The sequence below is a fragment of the Thermobia domestica genome, chromosome 13, assembly GCF_964235325.1.
Source record: "Thermobia domestica chromosome 13, izTheDome1.hap1.1, whole genome shotgun sequence".
NCBI lineage: Eukaryota > Metazoa > Arthropoda > Insecta > Zygentoma > Lepismatidae > Thermobia > Thermobia domestica.
The window spans coordinates 150226299-150248329 of record NC_137466.1 but is presented as its reverse complement, the minus strand read 5'-3'; the positions used below and the strand labels follow the sequence as shown (position 1 = coordinate 150248329).

Below are 22031 nucleotides of genomic sequence, written 5' to 3'. Positions count from 1 at the left end.
AATCTTGTGATTTAACTATATTTACCTATAAATTATATAACAGGCAATTAACTAACTGACTGTTTCGAATTCATGTGGATGTCTTGAAGTCATCCATTTAAAACTACTTACCGCTACAGTCCACAAAGGATTACTGTCAAGCATGTTGCGTAAGTTCAACGTGATGATATGTCGTCATCTCATAGGCTCTCAAGACCATTATTTATGATATTGTAGACAAGATGTCGTTACCAATTCAATTAGCAACTAACGATGTTTAAGACCGAAAATTTCATGCTTTCCAGCAGAAATCATGTCCGCAAAAAATCCACGTTTGTTATGTGGCTGCACGAGAATATAAAGAGTTATAATATTAATTATCTTTTGTAATTCATATATCGGTATTAAATAACGTTAATTTCTTTATTAGGGCAGGCGAAAAAGTCGAGAAAATTTTGTGGCAACTACTTAATCTTTTTATACCGAAAAGGATAATTTTATATCATTTGACTCACATTGCAATTCAACATTTCTGGGCAAGGACAGTCAGGGGTCAAGAGATCCACTTTGTCCCCTATCGCGCCGTCAATGTTTTTATTTTTTAAAGATTATTTGTACTTCTTTTTCATGGTTTTCGTCTTCATTTCATCAAACGGGTTTGACAAAATATAGAACTATTTTATGGCCGACACGGCATTTTTATCTAGTATCACTCTTTCCAATTTCTTTGAATCATATTTATTGGTAAATTAGCAAGCGAATTTCTATAACATTTCCAACATTGTTTCGTACCCATAGCGCTCTTTATTTGCACTAGAGTGGTCCCGTCTTGAAATCCAAATTAGTAGACCCATTGTACCTGGAACCGTCATTGAGACCGCCTCCAGCCTATCTAAAACTTTCAGTTGTTTCTTTAGATAAAAATGATCTTTAAAAGGTAAGCAATTAAGAATATTATATCCCCTTCGGTGCTAGTGATCTGGCTACGTACCTGATATAAAATATAACTTCCAACTACATTTAAAATATTGTTAATAAATATTAAAATCTACCAAAAGGTAGCAAAAGAGGATCCGGGATTCTGTATCCTTATATCACAGGCATCCCAATATGTATATTGCTGTTACAGGTTGCATACAAGTTAGGATATATATATATATATATATATATATATATATATATATATATATATATATATATATATATATATATATATATATATATATATGTAAAACAGGATAAGAATAGCCATCGTTCTCCGTAAAGATGGTAACGGATTGACTCTATTAATAAAATTGACCAATATACTCGCTCTAACTGTCTATTTCAAAAGAAAGAAGAAAGTTTGCTTTCTTTCCAGGGTTATTGTCTAGAGCAGCGGTTTGATGGACGTACTAATAGTATAATATTATAAGTCCCATTCAGTGATCCTGATTAATATCATTGTCCTGCGTAAAGATTATGACGTCTCGAAATTGCCGTTAGCAAGGCCATATTCTCAGCAGATATCGAAAGTTAGATTTCCTTTCTGATTTTTTTAAATATTTGCATTGGCTTTAACCGAATGTACTTGTTGGCTTGGATATAAAACCCTGAGTGATGGTTTGGTTCCCATCACCAAAGGCTTAGATCCTATATAGGTTCCGCGACCTTGATGTTGGAAAGATACGTTAACCTCCAACCAACTGATCATTTCGTGCAGTTCAATTTTAATATATAACAAGAAAAAAACTTCCCTCGTCTTTGTCTTAAGACTCTTACCTGAGCTCAATCCAACCTTCTTTTTTTAAAAAAAAATAATGAATAGCTTAAAGACAATTAAAAAATAATATAAAAATGTATAGAGTAAACCAAGTAGTATCTACAATATACTTTTAAATAAGAAAGTGACCCTGGTATTATCTACAAAATACTATTAAATAAACAAACAAGGTATTCCAAACCTTTTCTTATATATCAGAAACTTGCGTGCGTAGTTTATGACGTCACGGCTGATGGACATTCTAATTTAGACACTATACGAAAGGGATTGAAAATAATTACTATAACGTTTTGTTCTAATATAGTAACTTGACTCATTTTCTATATTTTTCATATTCTTCATTGTCTTTTAAGTTATTCCGTAATATTCAAAGAAGTGGAAGATAAGCTTTGCAAAGATCTTTAAAAGAAGGATTGTAGTTAAAAGCGGATTAGACTTCTAAATCAACAAGAAAATAAGTTATGATATGGATCATGAAAAAGAACCACAAATACTCGAGAAATCCAACAGATGCAATTTTACCTTTCACTAATTCAAGTTTGGTATCGTTTATTGAATTTGACTGTGAGATATTCCGACCAAAGATGAGATATATATATACCATTACTAATTATGAATTTCAAGGTACGTAATACATTAATACTGTAACCACCAAAATAGAATGTACTCGCTCCGTACATAAACTTTAAAAAAAAAAAAAAAAAAAAAAAAAAAAAAAACAGAGCGAACAGACGAATTAGATGTGATTTTCTAGTATGATTTTCTAGTATGGACTCGCATTATCTCAACTTGAGAGAAATTTCTTAGCTGATTTTCTTTTGTATGTACTCCGAAATTATGCCTAAAATAACCTGTATGGAGCAGCCAAAAGGACATGGAGGTGAGGGGGAATTGCCTCCTCCGAGTTTGAGTAACATATATATTTTATTCAGTTGTATACTTATAAAAAATATCTGAAATGTGGGGTCTCGGTGGCTCAGTGGTAGAGCGTTCACCTCTCATGCATGGGGTCCCAGGTTCGATCCTAGCTCGCGCAAAGTGAGCTCTGTGATGGACAAAAATTGTGTGCGTGGGTTTTCTCGGGATGTCCCGTTTCCTCCCTCATTCATTCTACCATTTCATTCATTTCTCATCATAACCGTCTCCTTTAGCCTAGTCGGCATAACCGTGGAACGTAAAACTCAAAGATTTCATTTCATTTCATTTTTCACGAAGCTACTGGACAGCACATTCATGTTAAACAAATTAAGGAAAATCTTTCAGTTTTACATCCCATGTTTATGCCTTATAGGCTAAAACAGGGAGATGACTAATAAACGTAAAATATTATGAAAGAATTGGTGGAATGAGAATGTAGGGAAAAATGAGTAAACCCCAAGAAAACCCACAGGCACGATGTTCTCCTCCAAAACTCACATGGCCTGGGATCGAATTACACACAAATCCTTCCCGCTACCACTGATCCACTGTGCATCCAGCAATTTTGTTGTGTTGGGAACCATATCATGCCTTTCAAGTTAATTTCAAATTAGAACTGGAAACTTATAATGGCTGAAAATCCAAAATACTTTAATATCTTTAATATAAAGTAGACAGCAGTGATAAAAGCGAGGGGGAACGCGGGGGAACGCAATCCGCGCACTTCCAGAAAATATCTATGGCGTCCTCCCACTTTCCAAAAAAAAATTACAATGGGCAAAGGTAAGAAGGGGAAAGACGTGACGTCATGCGTCCCCCTATCTTTTCAGATCTACTTTTACCCCTGGTAGACGGACGTCCTGTACACTACAGAATTACCCTGTATTTTACAATCTATTTTTCTTCGTTATATGAAAATTGTATAGGATGTGCATTTGTTCTTTATTTGCGTATTAGTACCGGTGGTGTACACGTTTTTAACCAAACCCGAAGGGATTGTTCTAAAACAGCTGCTGAAAATGCCAAATCAGCCGATAAACACACTAATGAAGATCGTTGGGTAGTATCAGTTAGTATTAGAAAGGTCTTTATGAAGTTTATGCAGTACCAACTAATCAAAATGGTCAAGCAATTCAAATCAACTTTGAAACTTGAAACTCTGTATATTAATTTCTCATTAAAAGTAACAGGATACTTGTCCAGTGCTTTTGAAAATTCACGTTTTAAAAAGGGCATTTTGTATATAAATAAAAATGACTGTAACTATGTTTGGCGGCAGACTTCTCCTACACCGCTGCACCTTATTTGATTATTTTTGGCACGTGCGTAGACCATGCTCTAATTTAGATTTTCATCATATTTGAACATGGAATTGGGGAAGGGTGAGTGGTGTGAGTAAGAAAATGGGAACATGTAAAATAATCAAAAGTGACCGTTTTACTGTCTAATTAATATTTTTCTTGGTCGCTGTGATTTATATTGACATTCTCGATACCGTGTAAGTCTACATTCATCGCCCATCGGAAGAGGGGTAAACAGTTTGCTGAAGACATAGAATGTAAAAGTAATCGAAAATGACCAATATTAGTTTCTAATTCGATAATTTTTGAGTCGCTGAGATGACTAGTGACACTCACGATGTCACTTAAGTCTAAATGAAAGAGATCCTCCGTAGCCAAGCAGTTAGTGTACTTGCCTTTGGCGTGGGGAACTCGAGTTCGATTCCCGGCAGGAGCTCATGTGGTTCGAATTCGACGTTAATCAGTAGGTACACGTCTCATATAGCCTCGCTACTGGAAGGGACTGTAGACTCAAAATCAACTCAAATATAAATACATCTCCCATTGGCATGAGGGGTACGAGGTAAGGTGTAAAAGGGATGATTTGTATAAATGATTGCTAATGACTGATATTAGTAACCAATCCGTGGTTTTTGGGGTCACTGAGATGAATAGTGACACTCCACATGTCGTTTAAGTCAAAGTTCAGCTCCATCAAGATAGTGATGGGAAGCCGTGACTTTAAGAACTTTTATTATTACACTTACATCAAAATTCGTATTCTAAGGACTGAAGAGCTTCAGATACAGTCCATAAACCTATTGTACCCGTGTGAAGAACTACCATTTTAGCTTGAGTAATGTTCTTAATAAAAGTTAATATTTTTTTTTACAACGTCTGTCCTTTATTTAGAGAGGAGAAATATACCAACTCTAGTCTTGGAAAAATGCGTGCAATACGTTTCTGAAATACGTCAAAGATCTTTGAAGAAGTCTGTCAGAAATATATGTTTACAATAGGGTAAGTTTTTAGGCTCTGAATAAAGTTATAAATGATTAACCAATGAATGAACTGAATTTTAAATAAGATTGTAGCTTAAGTTCATTTTATATTTTTTTAAAGAAAAATATTTAGCTCTCATGTGAATATCATCTTGAAACTTACATAAATCGCTTTTCCGCGCACCTGGAGAATGATAGATGTCGCTAATATCATAACAAATGTTAACCAGGCTTTTCTCCCAAGGTTAGCTCCAAATAAAATTTCCCAAAATAGAACCAAAATCAAGTCATTCTTTAGCCTCAAAAACAATCGATTGAGGTGAATCGCGTATATTATTAGTTCTCTTATATAAACTCTCACAATATCCACTCCAAGACAGCTTTCCCCATAGTCAAGGTATTAACCACTAATAAATATGGAAATTAATAATTTTGTTTAACTTCAAAGACCTATAGTGGGTATTATTTTCCAAATTGTATTTCAAACAGTTTCCACGATCACGAACTATAGCCAATTTCACTTTTAATATGAAGAGAAGATAGAAAATGCACCCCTTCCTCGCGGCTAAGCGGTTAGTAGCGTACGCGCCTTTGGCGTTGGAGACCCGGTTTCGATTCCCGGCGGGAGCTCATGTGATTTGGATTCCACGTTAATAAGTAGGTCAACGTCTCATATAGCCTCGCTGCTGAACGGGACGTTAAACTTAAAATCAACTCAATATTAACAAGTTGAATCTTCCTTATTTGGCCAGATCGTGGCATATTAAATTTGTCGCATAAACTTTGACTGACTTCCTCCCCTTAGAATACACATTTTAATTAGTTACCCGAGAAAACCTGTTTCAATATTTCAAAATTCATTTGAAACAATTTAGCCCCTTTTTCCCCTGACTTGACCACATAAAAAACATTTTTGTTATATATTAGATTTCCAAACTATTTCTGTCAGTGGATTATGTCCCATAATCACATAAAAGGAAATTCTTTTTTATACATGTTCCGGCATGCATTAAGCAAGTTGAATATTGAATTCCAGTCGCGGTCAGTTCTACGTTTTTTTTCAGATTCTTATTGTGTGAAAAAGAAATTGTTTAAAGAGATAGAGAGAAAGGAAATAAAAGATATGAATAATTTGTTGAGAAACAACTAAATTGGAACTTCTGTTTTGGCCTACGATTCTGTCTACTTTGTTAACTGAAACAGACCGCCTAACGTGACGGTATATTCCGCACGTCTCGCTTACTGAACTTCGATCAGACAGATGTCATGTTGGTTTCTAAACCGTGACATTATCAACAAGATATCACACAGTCTTGAAATGTGACACAAGCAATAAAAAATGTTACGATCACATAATACACATCTCATAATCGTTTCTGCAATATTTTAAATTTATTCGTGTTGAGGAGAGTGATAGAAACGCATCCTCGCGATATAGGCTACAGTATTCAGAGAAGTTATTGGGACGTCTTTATGTCTTACTGCAGCATTGATAACACTATCAGTATGAAACAAGGCAGCGCGATTCACTGGAAGTTTTACAAGCTTTCACCAATTTCACAACTTCCAGATGAAATAAAAGAAATTAACACAGCTATTTCAGATATGTTGAATTCTTTTGCGAAATAAAATGTTTTGTAGTATTCCATAGGGCCTAATATGCGTTAGACCACAAAATGTATCCTCTAACTCAAATAATTGTAACTGGGTCCCGGGTTTTATTTCCGGTGAGTGAGCCTTAAAATTTAAACACGTTTGAATATTGAATTCCCTTAGATTGAATATTGAATTCCCTATCGTAGTTTCACTCTAAAGAAAAAAAAGTTTTGTGTTAGATTTGTCTTAGGGAAGAAAAAATATTTACATGGGCTTCGTTTACAACATGGAAATAAGTAGGCTTCATTATGAAAGCTGCGTAATAATAATAATAATAATAATAATAATAATAATAATAATAATAATAATAATAATAATAATAATAATAATAATAATAAATTCTGCTATTCAAGCGATTCCATGTGTGATACGGACTATGGATAGTTACTTTACCACATATTATTTTATTTTATAGGCAACGAACATTTCATTGTTATAATGCAGGTTGCATGGAAGCTAGGGGAAATTATAGATTTTTAAACTGGATATAGAACGTTACCCGTGAACATGTTAACAAATTAATTCCATTAAGGAACTTGGAAGGGATAACCGCTCTAGCTGTCTATTGGAGAAAACATGATTCAAAGATTCACTTTTGTTCAAGAGTTCTGTGCAGTTTGGAATAGACGGACGTACTAACTGTACAATCTCAGTCCCACTGTGTAGTTCTAATAACAGACTTAGGATTGGAACTGCTCATCTCACAGCATATTTTGAAGTAAAACTTGGGCATTAGTTATATATATGCGTTATTTTCAATGAGATTAACATACTGTACAACTACCAAAATATGCATCAGACAAATATAATATTTAACATCAACATCAAATCTGCGGTCCCAAATCAACGTTGGGCGTAGCTGACTTTCCGTAAGCAGTAAGAATCTTTATCGTATCAAAGGTATAAAGTTAGAGTTAAAAAGTAGAGGTATTTTTTGTATATCTCAACAAGACAATGATGAACTATTCGCTTCGAATAGCAAATGAAATGATGTATCATTAATTGTAAGTTGTAAAAAGACATATCGTTTCAGAAACGACTTTAATTTTATATTCAAAAAGTTTTCAGGAGATTTTCATTAAATGTTGTTGATAATGCTTTTTTCGGATAAGCAAAAACGAGATTGAAACAACGGTTGAAGTTCAAGATAACTCATTTTACAGACATTGAACCATTTGAAAAGAACACTAAACGATTAATATAAAATGGAGTAACTCTTATCATTTTTAGGAATGGCCAACAAATGATTTTGATTTGATTTTTTCATCTTAGCGTACTTTTCAGCAGTGAGACTATATGAGACGTGGACCTAAAGTTAAACGTGGAATCCGAACCACATGAGATCTCGCTGGGAATCGAGGCCGAGTCTCCCATATAAAAGACGCGTACGCTGCTTGGTCACGAAGGAACTCGACCAGACCTGCAACTAGAGGGGGCTAGGGGGGCCTGGCCAACCTAAACTTTTCGTGGCTCCTCCAGACCTCAATACAAAATGGTATTATTAATACAAAATCCTAATGTATATAGTTGTAAGATAATTTTTAATGAATTGGACCCTGACATATTCATGCCCCTCCCCCCCCCCAACATTTGTGGCTGATTTCGGACTTGAGTTCGACTAAGAAATGAGTTGTCTGTATTTCTTTTGGAGACTCAGAACGATTTGGTTAGAATCGATACTTTGAGAAACTTTAATTTGGGGGCTGACTCTGTGAAAGACTCATTTCGTAAAGTAAAAGGTATGTTGTTTTTTATGAAGTGAACGAAAGACCTGTAAAATATTCGTTGTAGCTTTGGAAAATTCAAGATTAGTAATAAAACTGCAACTGATCAAAGCAGTACAGGGCGCGCTCGGTAGTTCAACACCTATGGGGCCAGCAAGGTGTTGAACTACCGGAAGTGTTGAACTACTGGATATATTTGTAAAAAAAAAAGTGAGGACGGTTAGATTGAGTGTAAATATGTAATAAACCGGGATTACTGTATGTACTGTACTTAAAAACGCATTTACTGGTTGTTTTGTCTTTTGTTGAATAAATGTTCACAAAACAGCTTAATTGTGATAAATGAATAAATACGGTATTTATTTGCACTAACTATACAACATCTGAAACACTTACAACTTACTGTTATATTGTCTTTTTTACGAATTCCGGAGGACCGTCTTGTATGGATCTCTTGGTGCTCAACTTGCTGACACTCACACACACAAAAACTGTTTTTTAAAACAAAAGAGACACGTTATGCAAATGTAATGGCAATGATACAAACTCACTATAAACGTCTCTACACTGGTAAAAAAAAAATTAAGTCAAATTTAAAATCACGTTTTTCAATCAAAATCATAAATTTAAAAAACAAATGAATACAGTTGAAATAAAGAAATTCAACAATGCACGCTTTAAATTGCTCGTTTGCATCACGTCTTGGCTTGGAGGTGAAGCAGAGGGGTGAAGAGAACGGGGTTGTTTACATCTGCAGTACAATGCTGCGGTAGTGCCTTCTGTCATATTTGTTTGTCAACAGTGTGTTGAACTACTGAGTGGCCGATTGAAGTACAGAGCACTCTGCTGGCCATTTTCCCAAAAGTTGAACTACCGAACATGGTGGCTGCTAAACTGTTGAACTGTAGAGTGGACCCTGCACACCAGAAAAATACTCAAAAATGTTGAACTACTGGGCTTGTTGAAGTATCGAATTTTGAACTACCGAGCGCGCCTGTATACTCGTAAAATAAATATATACTGTTTTAGTCAGTGAGGGAGACCTATCTTTCACCAGTGAAAAGAAGAATATTTCTAAATATTAATATCGATGAAACTTTTTGAAGGTTCTATTAACTTTATAGCTAAGCTAATTCAGACTTTTTATAGTACTAGAGAACGACTAACTTATTTCGTGATTTCTACTCATTAATGTTAGAAATTTTTTTTTTTTTTGCTAGCCGGGGCTAGCCACCCGCTCGAGGGTTACGCCCTCCATGGGGTAAGGGAAGTAAAGTAAAGGGACAGATGGAAAGGATTGGGAGATGGGCTAAGGGATATTCAAAAATGTTATATAACTTTATTTCTAAATAAATATATATATATTAGGGCATTACGATCTTTACGATCGTAATCATATGTAGAGGAGAGGAAATTGTACAATGAATTATATACATTAGTGAAAGTACTGTAGATAGGTTGCATGACAATGAGGGGATGAGTGAGATAGTGATGAGATGAGGTGCAGTTAGACGACACAACACAGAGGATAGTGTTAATGGACAGATGCCGATTATTCTTCTCGCTTGGGGGCTGCTCCAAGCATTAAGGATAGACGGTGGGAAGCCCTGTTAGTGACAGAGGAGTTACTGTGCAGAAGATGAGGGTATGATATGCGATGGAGGGTGATCGAGAAGAAATGTTCTGGTGAGTGCAAGATCTGGATGATTTGGTGGTAAGGAATAATGATACATCGTGAAGAGAAGGGAGAGGGGGGGATGAGTGATGGGGTGAGTGATATCAAAATTGGTGTGAGCATTGATGGTATCTACGAGGAGTGGATGATGAGAAGAGAGGCGTTGCTGGAAGTATCGGAGGCGGAGTTTTTCTAAATGGAACCAAATGTGGGGAAAAGTCATGCGATCATAGAGCTCTGCAGTAGGACTGGGAAGTTTGATTCTGTAGGCAATTCTCAGTGCGTGACGTTCGAGGACTTTAAGTTTTCGATAATATGAGAGGGGTGCCGAGACCCAAGCAGGATGTCCATAGGTAAGCACCGGCCGAAGAAAGACTTTATAAGTGTTTAACAGTAACTCTGCAGAGAGACCCCAAGTGGTGCCAGTAAGACGTTTTAAGAGATTGAGTCTATTGTATGCCTTCTTGGTGACGTCCTGGAGATGAGCTTTCCATGTGAGGTGCCTATCTAAGATGAGTCCTAAGTATTTAACGGTGTTGGAGATTGTAAGACGGGTGTCGTGAACTGTGATCTGAAGTAAGTTTGGATTACGGTGAATTTTGGAGCGTTTCTTAGGAGGAAGAAAGACTATAGTTTGTGTTTTAGCGGCATTGATCTTTAGTCGCCATTTATCGCACCAGAGAACAAACGCGTCTATTGCTGGTTGTAAGGCTTTGTTGATTTGGTGTATAGTGCTGCCAGTTGCCAGAAATGCTGTATCATCAGCGTATTGAAAGATGTGAACATGTTGAGGGAGGGGAGGCATGTCGGCTACATAAAGTAGATATAATAATGGTGATAGTGAGGAGCCTTGAGGTACACCTGAGTGCAGAAAGATGGGATAAGAGGACTGTTGGTTTATGTAAACATAAGCAAGGCGGCCGAACAAGAAATTATAAATAAAACGGATATATGCGATGGGAAGGCGAAAGTTGAGCAGTTTTGAAAGCAGACCCTGATGCCACACTTTATCAAATGCCTTCTCTAAATCAAAGAGTACCAGACAAGATGGCTTAGCGGTGTTATACTGATTATGGATATAGTTGAGGAGACGCAGAAGCTGATCGTTGATGCTGAAGTTTGGGCGAAAGCCTGCTTAATGGTGTGGTAAGAGATGGTAATGAGAAAGATGAACATGAAGGCGTTTGACAAGGATTTTCTCGAGGATTTTTGTAAAGACTGGAGTGAGTTGTATCGGCCGGTAGGATGAAACGTTATCAGGAGGTTTATTGGGTTTAAGAAACATGAGAACTTTGGATGTTTTCCAGTGAGCGGGTACATAGCCGGTGCGGAGGATAAAGGTGTAAATGAGGGCGAGAAGAGTGAGCAGAAGTGGTGGACTTTCTTTAACATGTCGATAAGAAATGTTGTCAATTCCAGGAGCGGTATTGCGTTTATGATTGATGACATGAGTGATTTCTGTGATAGTGATGGGGGCAGTGAGTGCTTTATGAGTGGGTAGGTTGTGGCTCTCGTTGGGTTGAAGATGTGGTGAATTGAAGTTGAAATGGTCTACAGGATGATGATGAAAATGCCGGGCGGATGGTAGAGGTGTGAAGATCTCCTGTAAGTAGGAAGCAAAAGCGTTAGCCTTTTCGCGGTCTGTGTGTAATGCCTGATCGAGACTTAGAATAGGATATGAGGTTTTAGTAAATTTACCAGCTAATGCGTTGAAACGTTTCCAATATTGCGAAGGGTGCGATGTGGTAGAAAGGGTATTGCAGGTTTTAATCCACTGTCGTAATTTGTATGCTCGAAGGTAATTACATACTGTGCGATGCAGGGCTCTATGATGCTGAAGAGCTTCACGGTTGCCAGTGCGAATGTATTCCTTATAAAACTGACGGGAACGTTTAATCAGAGGAAGGAAGTGAGGAGGGAGTTTAGGACGATGAGGTGAATATGTGGTATGAGGGATGAACTGCTCGGATGCAAGTTGTATATGAGTGGTGAGAGAGGCGAGAGTGGAGTATAATTCATCTTCAGTAGAAGGGGGAGTGATTGCCGAAAGGGCATTGGTTAAGTAGGTTCGGTAGTTGGACCAGTCCGCTTTGTCATAGCGAGGGATTAGGCGTGGAGGCGGCGAGTCTCATATAGGAGGAGAGGAAACTTTTAGAGTGAGTTTAATGGGCACATGGTCACTACCGAGAGGATCGAGGATATCGATGATGATGCGGTGGGAAAGTGATGAAGATGTGATGGCTATGTCAGGGGTAGTGTTAGATTCGGGACGAGTTGCTTTTGGAAGTGGATGGATGATGCCTGTAGTAGAAGTAGTAATGAAATTGTGAAAAGCTGTCTTATCTCTGTCTGAGCGGCTATGTATGTTAATATCAGCTAAGATCAGATAATGTCGGAAATGATTAGAAATATATTGAAAGAATGCTAGAGGAATTTGATGACCTGGTCGAACATAGATAGTTGCGACTGTGACACATAGGGATTTGTAATAAAGAGTTATGATTAGATGTTCAGGAATGTTGGCAAGAGATGGAGAATGGATACGGTACGGTATGTGAGAGGAAAATCCTATTGCTACGCCGCCATTGGCTCGTCTTGCAGGAAGGTTGTTATCGTGTCGAATTAGTTGGTAGCCAGGAAGTTTGCAACGGAGTTTCGGAGTGAGACGGGTTTCATTAAGAAGGAATGTGTTAACCTGTTCCTCATGTAGGAGTTGTTCAAAGATGAGTTTATGAGTTAAGAGTGAGCGGATGTTAAGAAATAGAAATACAAGTGCCATAGTTAAAGCCATGAGCAAGATGAAGTTAAACAGTTGTTGCGAGTGGAGATGCATGAAAGTGTACGTACGGGCCATTGTAGGTTGCGTGAAAATCGAGGTGAAAGATGTTGCGAGCTGCGTGCTGTACGTGTTGTAACATTAATGGGCGTGCAAAAGGATTAACGTTTTGAAGAGTGAGGGTGACAAAGGCTAATAATTGATGAATGGAAACAGAATGATCGGGCTCTGATGATGTCTCGATGGTTTGATTTTGAGCATCATGAGTTCGCAGCGGTACCACAAGTTCTGGCTTGTCTTCTTCTGGAGCAGGTCGAGATTTACACTTGTAGCTGTACGTCGGATGTGTGCGTTCATGGCAGGTGTTGCAAGTTGGAGCTTGTTGCAAATTCGGACAGCTTTTCGTATGTTAGAAACTACTAATTGTCAATAAAGGAATTTAGAAACTAAATATTTCTTGTAAGCGTTAAGCTTAGCATGCTGATTGTAACTGAACATTAATCAATACTTAATTGATCTACTGTTTCTTAAGTTAACATTTTATGTTATAATATCATAATTGACAAATTTTGAACTTGAAAATGACCTTAATTAAATAATGAAATGAAAGATCACGTGTATTTTATCGTGCCCTCTATTTTCAAAATATCAAACATAAAGAAATAACCATCGTTTTTTAGTTTTATTCATGTTCGTCTTTTTAGACAAAACGATGTAAAAGATCACTACGAAAGTTTGTCAAATAGCATGTTTAAATATTATTCATATAAGTTGGTCAAATAGCATATAATCTGTGGTCCAAGATATTTAAACTTAAATACCAAGATGGGGAGAAAACTAGTGCTGTCGAATTTTTGTGACATTTGCGGTTTTCGGTTTTTGAGAGTCACAGTCAGTGGCGTATTTACGATTTTGTTTCGGGAGGGGCTTTGGTAACTTACGAGGGGGCTTAAGCCCGGAAGCCATCCCCTAAATACGCCACTGGTCACAGCTCCAATACAAGTCAAAGCTAAATTAGGATTGCCATATTTTAAATTAGAAAAGTGGGGGGTTCTTATCCGTAAGTACTGATGTGAACTTGTGTGTTACAAATATTGACCTGGGATCCTTCGCACTTTTTTTTTTTTTAGTTATTTCTTTGATGACAATTCCAATGTACTTTTCGGCTGCAGGGAAGCAAACTGGACCCCACCTGATTTTCATATATTTTGTAAATTAGACCACGAGGAACACGAATCTGAATGAATTCTGAAATTCCGAATTTTGGAACTCGAGATATTCGAACATAAAGTGACCACGGAAGCAAACTGGACCCCAACTGATTTTTAACTATTTTGTAAACTAGACCGAAATGAGCAATAATCTGAAGGAATTTGGACATTCCGACTTCCAGAACTCGAGATACTAGAACTTATATAGTAGTTTTATATAGTATGTATGAAAGTAACGAAAATAGTTCGGTCGCTTTTTGACCTATCACCTTAGAGCTCGATATGTCACCTAAGACGTATATGGAAGATCAAAAATAGTACCCATCAGTATCACGACCTTCTGCCAACGATCGGGATGGCCATAGATTCCTTCGCAGTAGAACTTGGTTTGCCGTGAAGCGAAGAAGGTATCAAGTGCATTTTGCACCCCTACTACGGAGTTGAACTGGAGTCCTCTAAGGTGAGTGTCCGAGGAATGTAACAGATGATAATCGGACAGTGCAATGTCCGGGGAGTATGGTGGATGCAATAGTGTTTCCCATATAAGACGTAGGATGGTGTCCCGGGTCATTCTAGTCATGTGGGGCTTAGCGTTGTCCCGTAACGGGAGAACTCCTTAGCGATTGAGAAGTGCTGACTCCAGGGTTTTGAGTTTTTCTTGAACATGACTCAACTGCTGACAGTACACAGTTGCATTGATGTTCTGCTCTGATCAGCCGGTAGCAATTCCCGATGCACGATGTCGCGAGCAGTCCACCAAACACACAGGAGGACTTTCTGCTGCATTGCTGATTTCAGCTGTTTTGGAACCGGTTCATGGGATTTTAACCAATGATGACGATGCCGTGGAGCTTTGTACAGGGCCCACTTCTCATCACTTGTCAAGATCCTGTCCAGAATTGGATTCTTCCTCAGACGAGACAGCAAAGAAACATAGGCGTCTGTTCGCGTAGCCTTCCGGCTCGGAGTGAAATCATGTAGAACCCATAGACCCCAAGTTTGTAGTGCTCCCCAAGTTGATGGAGGTGCTGCCGAATGGTTTCTCCACTCACATTGAATGTTATCCCCAGTTCCTCACATGTCTGTCCACTGTTCACCTCAATTGCTATCTGAAGATCTTCATTTTGTATATGTGTTCGCTTCCGGCACGTGGTGCGTCAGTGCTTCGTCACTGTCCTTAAACTTGCTAAACCACCCTTGCACTGTCTATGTAATCACAACACCCTCGCAAAAGGCCTGAGATATCTTTCGCCCCGTTGAACTCGTACAGCATTCAAGCCCTTATGACGCTCTGTGGAGGTTCCATATTCACTCTGTCCTTACACAGGTTCACGTTGTAACTGAACTGCCACAACCAGGTAGAATGTTGGATATACCCACACCAACAACTGGTCTTCGCTTTATCTCTATTCGCATTCAACTGACGGTGTGAAGGCCAATTGAACACAGACCTTCACAAACTGCGACAAAACTTTCTTGGTTACCTTTATACATCTCACAGGACATAATATGTTGTGTTTTTTTCATATAGACATATAGTGTCTCTATTAAACTATAAGTTTTAATATCTCGAGTTCCGGAAGTTGGAATGTCAAAACTCCATCAGATTCGTGTTCCTCGTGATCTAGTTTACACAATATATAAAAATCAGGTGGGGTCCGGTTTACTTCCGTGGTCAATTTATGTTCAAATATCTCGAGTTCCGAAATTCGGAAGGTCAAAATTCCTTCAGATTCGTGTTCCTCGCGGTCTAGTTTACAAAATATAAAAATCAGGTGGGGTCCAGTTTGCTTCCCTGTAGCCTACTTTTCAAACGAAACAATTTTCCAGAGTGTAGATTTTGCTTCAAACCGAATTCTGCCTTGACTAACAAACATATATTTGCTTCTATAAGAGTCTTTAAAGTTACACTTGAAATTGTCGTTCGGCATTCTTGTAGCTTATGAATGCATGAATAATTCAAGTATGTTTGTCACATCTACAAACGAATATTCATTCGTATAGAACCTCAAATATATTACATTAAAAACACTTGAACTACACAAAGAAAACCATTGTGCATATAAATGGCCCTGCACACGCGTACTGTTCAGAAAGCCCACAGCCTGATCCTGAGCGCGAGTCCAAATTTAACTCAATCGCGATTGTCAGTGGTGTAGCGGTTTACGTTGAATATACCAACTCTTTATCAACTAAGTCGTCTTAGATTTTTCTCCAATCCCAAAAAGCGGGTGGTTTTTCGTGATTAAGATATGTTTATGTAGAACCTGAAAATCGGGTGGTATCTGCTAAAATCGGGTAATATGGCAACACTAAGCTAAATAGAAAATGAGGTAATCCCTATTTAAGATCACTATACATGTAACTCATGAAATTCAATTTTAAATCTCATCCACTTAGACTGAGATCTTTTATATTATTATAACTTTCCCCTTGTTAACAAAAAGCACTACATCACTTTCTTAAAAAAAAAAGAAAAGAAAAGAAAGAATGAAAATCTAGAACGCAATACACAATTTTATTGTTGATTTGTTGCCACTCCGATAAATGTGAATGTCGTGGTTTTGCATGTGTTAACTGGTTTTTTATCGCAAATTCCAGACACCTGCAGTAGTTTATACGTAGAGGAAACACCGATCATGTTTTTTTTACTTTTCAATAACGATAGCCGTGCCTCTTTGTGAAAAATTGCAACTTTATTCTGCCAATTGTAAAAGTATACTCAACAAGAATTTCCCTACACTTTAAGAGATTTTAACTAAAATACCTTCTTTCCCCTCTGCAAATTTTCAGCATTTTTCCCTACGCCGAGGGAAATTTCCCTCCATCTGACAACTGTGAGCCGAAGTGGAGAAATATTCTTTGCTGATTTTTCGTCGTTACTTGATATTAGTGCTGTCAAATTTTTATGACATTTTCGGTTTTAGGTTTTTGAGAAAACCGGTAACCGCGAAATGCGGTTTTAAAACCGAAACCGCGAAAGCGATTTTCAAAACCGAAACCGCAAAAGTGGTTTTCAAAACCGACATTTCGGTTTTATGAAATTTCACTTTTTTAAAAAATCGGTTTTCGTTTTTTTCAAAAACCGATTTCGACAGCACTAGAGAAAACAGAAACATTAAATGTAGCATACAGGTTCAGACATAAATGGGAAATAATAATTGCTGTTCCCGGTCTGTGTGAATTGTGATAACGTAAATATAAAGAATATTAGAGAGTGTAGGTCCACCATGAGCATCGGAGGAGGAGCGAAACGCGACGAGATGATTAGATCTAGCATATCCTTCTGGGTGTGACAAGCCATGAGTTGAGTTAATTTTGAGTTTAACGTCCCGTTCAGCAGCGAGGCTATATGAGACGTGGACCTACTGATTAACGTGGAATCCGGACCACATGAGTTCCCACTGGGAATCGAGCCCGGGTCTCTCTCGCCAAAAGTGCGTACGCTAACTGTTTAGCCACGAAAGAACCCTAACAAGCCATGAGTTTTCAGTACTTGTTATAGGTCATCAATTGTCTTTCGAGGTCGACTCTGGTGTGAGAGGCGTTATGCCATCATAAAAAAGGAATGTTTAATCTATCAGTGATCAAATAAAGGGTTAGCCAAGGAAGCAGTGAATTATTGTTCCCAATCAGAAAGTGTAGAAGGTTGCGTGCCACATCCGGTCCCGCATTACCCTGTTCGAAAGTGAGTCTATCCAAGACTTGCAGTAAATGGGCCACAACCGGGAGCAATTCCTTGCTTTATACTGTTACTGGTTAATTCGTATCAGAAGTTAGAGAATACTCAGTACCGTAACGACCGGTGCCAGATCGATGTGGCGGTGCAAAATGCAGGTATTATCCACTTGTTGCAAAAGTACGACCAGACATAGATGTAGCCATCATAATGCTACAGATAGAAACGGGATTTGTCCGAAGAGATCTTCTGCCATTCGACTCTAGATGCGGAAGCTACATCTTACCATTGCCACTCCGAACGCTTATACTTTGGAGCCAAAGGAAAACAGCAAAGTGTGCCTTGTGAATAAGTCCCGTCTTATTATACAACTATTCATAGTAATACTTGGAACTCTGTGACGACTTTAAATTTGTGCTCGCCAGCTTGTGGAATATGGTTATTCTATAGCCATGTGCAGAAAAACATCTGTCCTCTTGGTGATTGACATGATGTAGTATGCACGCCATTGTGTGTTGTCTTCCTGGGATCACGATTCATATTCGAATCAGTGTGGTTCCAATATGATCAACACGAACACAAGTGTTACGGATGAAAAATCTGAAGTCCCGATACACTGCAATTCTTCTGTGATCTAAGTCGGAATTGCAGTATATCGGCAGATCTGAGACCCTGTTGGAATTGCTACCGGATTTGACAGTTCGAGCACGCTCACTCCACGTAAACAGTCGGTACTCACTATTGAATTGTTTTTATCTGGCCTAACTGTAGTTGCTCCCGCACATGAAGCGTCCGAAAGCTGTACTGCTAATCATTTCACTGTCCTTGCATTATCTACACAATCGGTAAATATGTCGTCAATCTCTTGATTCCTTTTTTGTGTTGAGTAGTTAACGTCCAGCAATATATTATGAGTCCGTCCATTGAGAAAGAAATTTACAGTTGACTTGTCACTTAACAACGGAAATTGCCCCGCGCAGCGTACTCGCTGACGCTCTCGCCTTTGGTGCGAGCCGTCCCAGGTTTAATTCTCGATGTATATGCTAAGTTGAACAGGTGTAACATCACAGATACACCCGCTAGATAACACAAAATACACCCAGACAACAGTGGGTGAAAATTATGCTACTTTGAACACACACAAACTATTGCTATGGTTTATCTCTTAAGAAAAAACTTGAAATTAAACTGACGAATCAGTACGAGAATCTCCATATTTCTTATACTAAATAGCTCAGAATCAAAATTTGTATCTGTATAGTTTGCGTAATTGTGATTGATCTTGAACCATGCCTCTGTCGTTCTGATGAGAACTTAAATATGAACTTTAGTTTAACCAGAGTACCCTTCGTTAAAACAGTAAGTGCAAAGATCTCAGGAAAAACTTAAAGATACTATTTAAAAATCGGCTACTCTTCTAAATGCGTCTTTTGTTGTTATAAAATATATTTTATACATAGTTCTAAATTAACAACTTTCACCAATCGGGTTTTCTACAAATTAAATAAATTGTTTTAGTTAATTTAGTTGAAAACCATGAGTGTCCTCAAGCGTCGTATACAATTATTACAAAATAAGTCATTAAAACAAAAGGATTTCGGAGAAATAAAATTGAAATTTTAATTAAACCCAGTTAGCAGCTAACAGCGCATAAAAAAAGCATAATTGCAGATAAAGACACGCGTTTTTAGGAAGGTCGTACACAAGGGTTATTGGAAAAATTGTGTCTGTAGATTTACATCCGATGGTTCTGCCCTGGAGGGTTAAGCAGATGGATGAATAATGATAAGTGAATGTTTATAAAAGAATTGGTGGAATGAAAATGAGGGAGAAATTGGGATAACCTCGAGAAAAACTATGAACACAATGTTGTACAACACAAACTAACATGCCATGGGGTCGAACCAGGGATTACTCGTACTGGTACCATAGGCAAGCGCTTAGCTTCTGCGCCCAAAGAGGGTTATTGGAGGTCAGACTCATTCAATAAATTTAAAATTAGTACCTCTTTCGAGAGGCAGATATACGTTAAGGTGAATCACATATACTCACACTGGTAATCGAAAACTGGTCCTCCTAAGTAAAAAAAAAAAAAAGACTAATGTCCGTTTGATTAGCCCACAGCACATTCTAAGTTCAAGTGGACATCGTTCGTGGCTAAGCGGTTAGCGTACGCGCCTTTGGTGTGGGAAACCCGGATTCGCTTCTCTGAGGCGCAGGGATAGATCCAGGACGGACTTCTGGGGAGGGGCGGTGGATTGTAATACTGCTACTTAGAGCTACTTTTAAGAGCTCGAAACTCTGGGATGGGTTTTATTTATATATGAAATAAAAAAGTTTGCTCTTCTGGGGAAGAGGCGATCGCCCAGATCGATCCCTGTACCCGGCACTGCCTGCGGAGCTCATTCCACTTTAATCAGTAGTTCCCTTCTCATATAGCCTCGCTGCTGAAAGCTCAACTCAAACTCAACTTAACTCCCGTTGAAGCCCGTATCTATAATTTAATTTTCTTCCTCATGAAGATAAGGTAAGTTGGTTATACTCTAACGTCTTTGCTGTGTAAAAAAAAAAAAAAAAAAAAAAAAAAAAAAAAAAAAAAAAACCTAATACTCTACCAAGCAAGTGTATGTTAGTGGTTAGCTTTCTCACATATTAATCCGATAGTCAGCGATCTTTCCTCGGTTCCTACTGTTCATCGCCCTACCTCAGTTCCATAATGCAAATGCCCGAATAGTAATGTCCGTGAACCTGGTCCCACTGACATAGGCACTCATTTTAAAATATATGCCAAAAATTAGTGTCCAATTAGTGCTAACAATCTGTAGTGTCAAAAAATGGTGCTATTACACAACGTCAAGTCAAAAAAGATTCGGGGTGAGGCTAGGTTCACGCTAGCCCCAACCACTCAACCGATTCAGACGAAACTCATATACTAAAGAAAAAAAAAATAGTGCTATTCATCTCATCATAAAGATGAGGGATCGATTGTTTTCTTGATTATGCCGCCATTAAACGTTTTCGTGTATCTTTTGGCTTTCTCAAATAGTACCTGTAAATACTGACCCTGGTTAATCTCTATTTTGTTTTCAATGGTTCTTGTTATTTCTTAACGTTTCCAGAATGAGTTAGCCACTGACAGTCAGCAATGTTATTTCAAATTTTCCTTGGGGGACAAAAGTCGAGATGTGAATAAATTTTTCAGGAATTTCATGGTATATTAATATCTTATGGATTAAAACACGAGCGTATCCTGATTTTTTTGTTGGCGGGGTCCAAGCGTTATGGGCGGAAGTTCAATGCTACAAGCTACTACGTGTATGTAGTATTGAACGGGTATTATTTTGCAGCCGAAAAGACGGTAAGTACTTGTAAAATACTTCCACCTACATATATTTTCAAAAAACTAATAGACTAATAGAAATAGATTTATTTATAAGAGAAAGAGTAAGATCAAATGTTCATGCTAAAGAGTATAGATGAAGTGTAAGATCAAATGTTCATACTACTTCAATAATTTCTCTGTTAAACAAGTGTAGTTATATTGAAAAAGTTGAACCCTGTGAGTGCACCCCTGGATTAAAGTGCAATCCATAGGGGGCAATTGGCCCCTGGAGCTCCATATAACGCCCCTACTGACGATGTATCTTGAAGTTTGTTAAATAAATATAATTAAATGTGTAAATACAAGTAAAAAATTCTTCCTTGTCTGAATGAAACAACTGAAGCTGAAGTGATTATGAAACATCTATAGAAACAAAATGATATAAATGACCTAATATCTCCTTCTCGACCAATTATATGGTGAACTCCCAATATTTGCGAAACCCCTTTTCCATGGAACCATTCACCCCTGCTGCTAACAAAATCCCTCTATCGGGATTACAAATATCAGATGCACGTATAATATTCGTACAGCAGGTAATATTCAGACATGATCCGTCATTATGTTCCAATTGTGCTATATGTTTAATGTGATGCAGCCTCTTACAGTGTTAAGGCTATATCAGACTTGAACATACAGTTTCACAGAGGATCCAAACCACCAAAGCTGCCATCAGGAAACGAACCGCGATTCCCGCATAGAAGTGAGTAAAACTCAACCTACCATAAAGTCATAAATAAGCCCATTCCTAATTCCGTTGAACAGATATTCGTTCGTTTGTTGTTTGTTTGATTGTTGCTTAACTACCGTTTCTTTCCAGCACCGCGGCTTTACGAGGTGTTCACCTATGGACCTTCAGTTAAGGGTGAAATCCGTAATATCGTAATGCGCTCAGACTTTTAACACTCTTGCAACAGGAATCGAGCCTAGGACCGTGTGCACCAAAGACGCACACAATAGCTACTAGACTAGCAAGAAGTTTATATAG

General features: G+C 37.9%; 1 protein-coding gene across 1 annotated transcript in view; it reads left to right on the top strand.

Moving 5' to 3' along the window:
* Positions 1-22031, top strand: part of LOC145668636 (solute carrier family 7 member 14-like) — a 765309-nt gene that overhangs the window by 1571 nt on the left and 741707 nt on the right. The gene's annotated exons all lie outside the window — the stretch shown is intronic.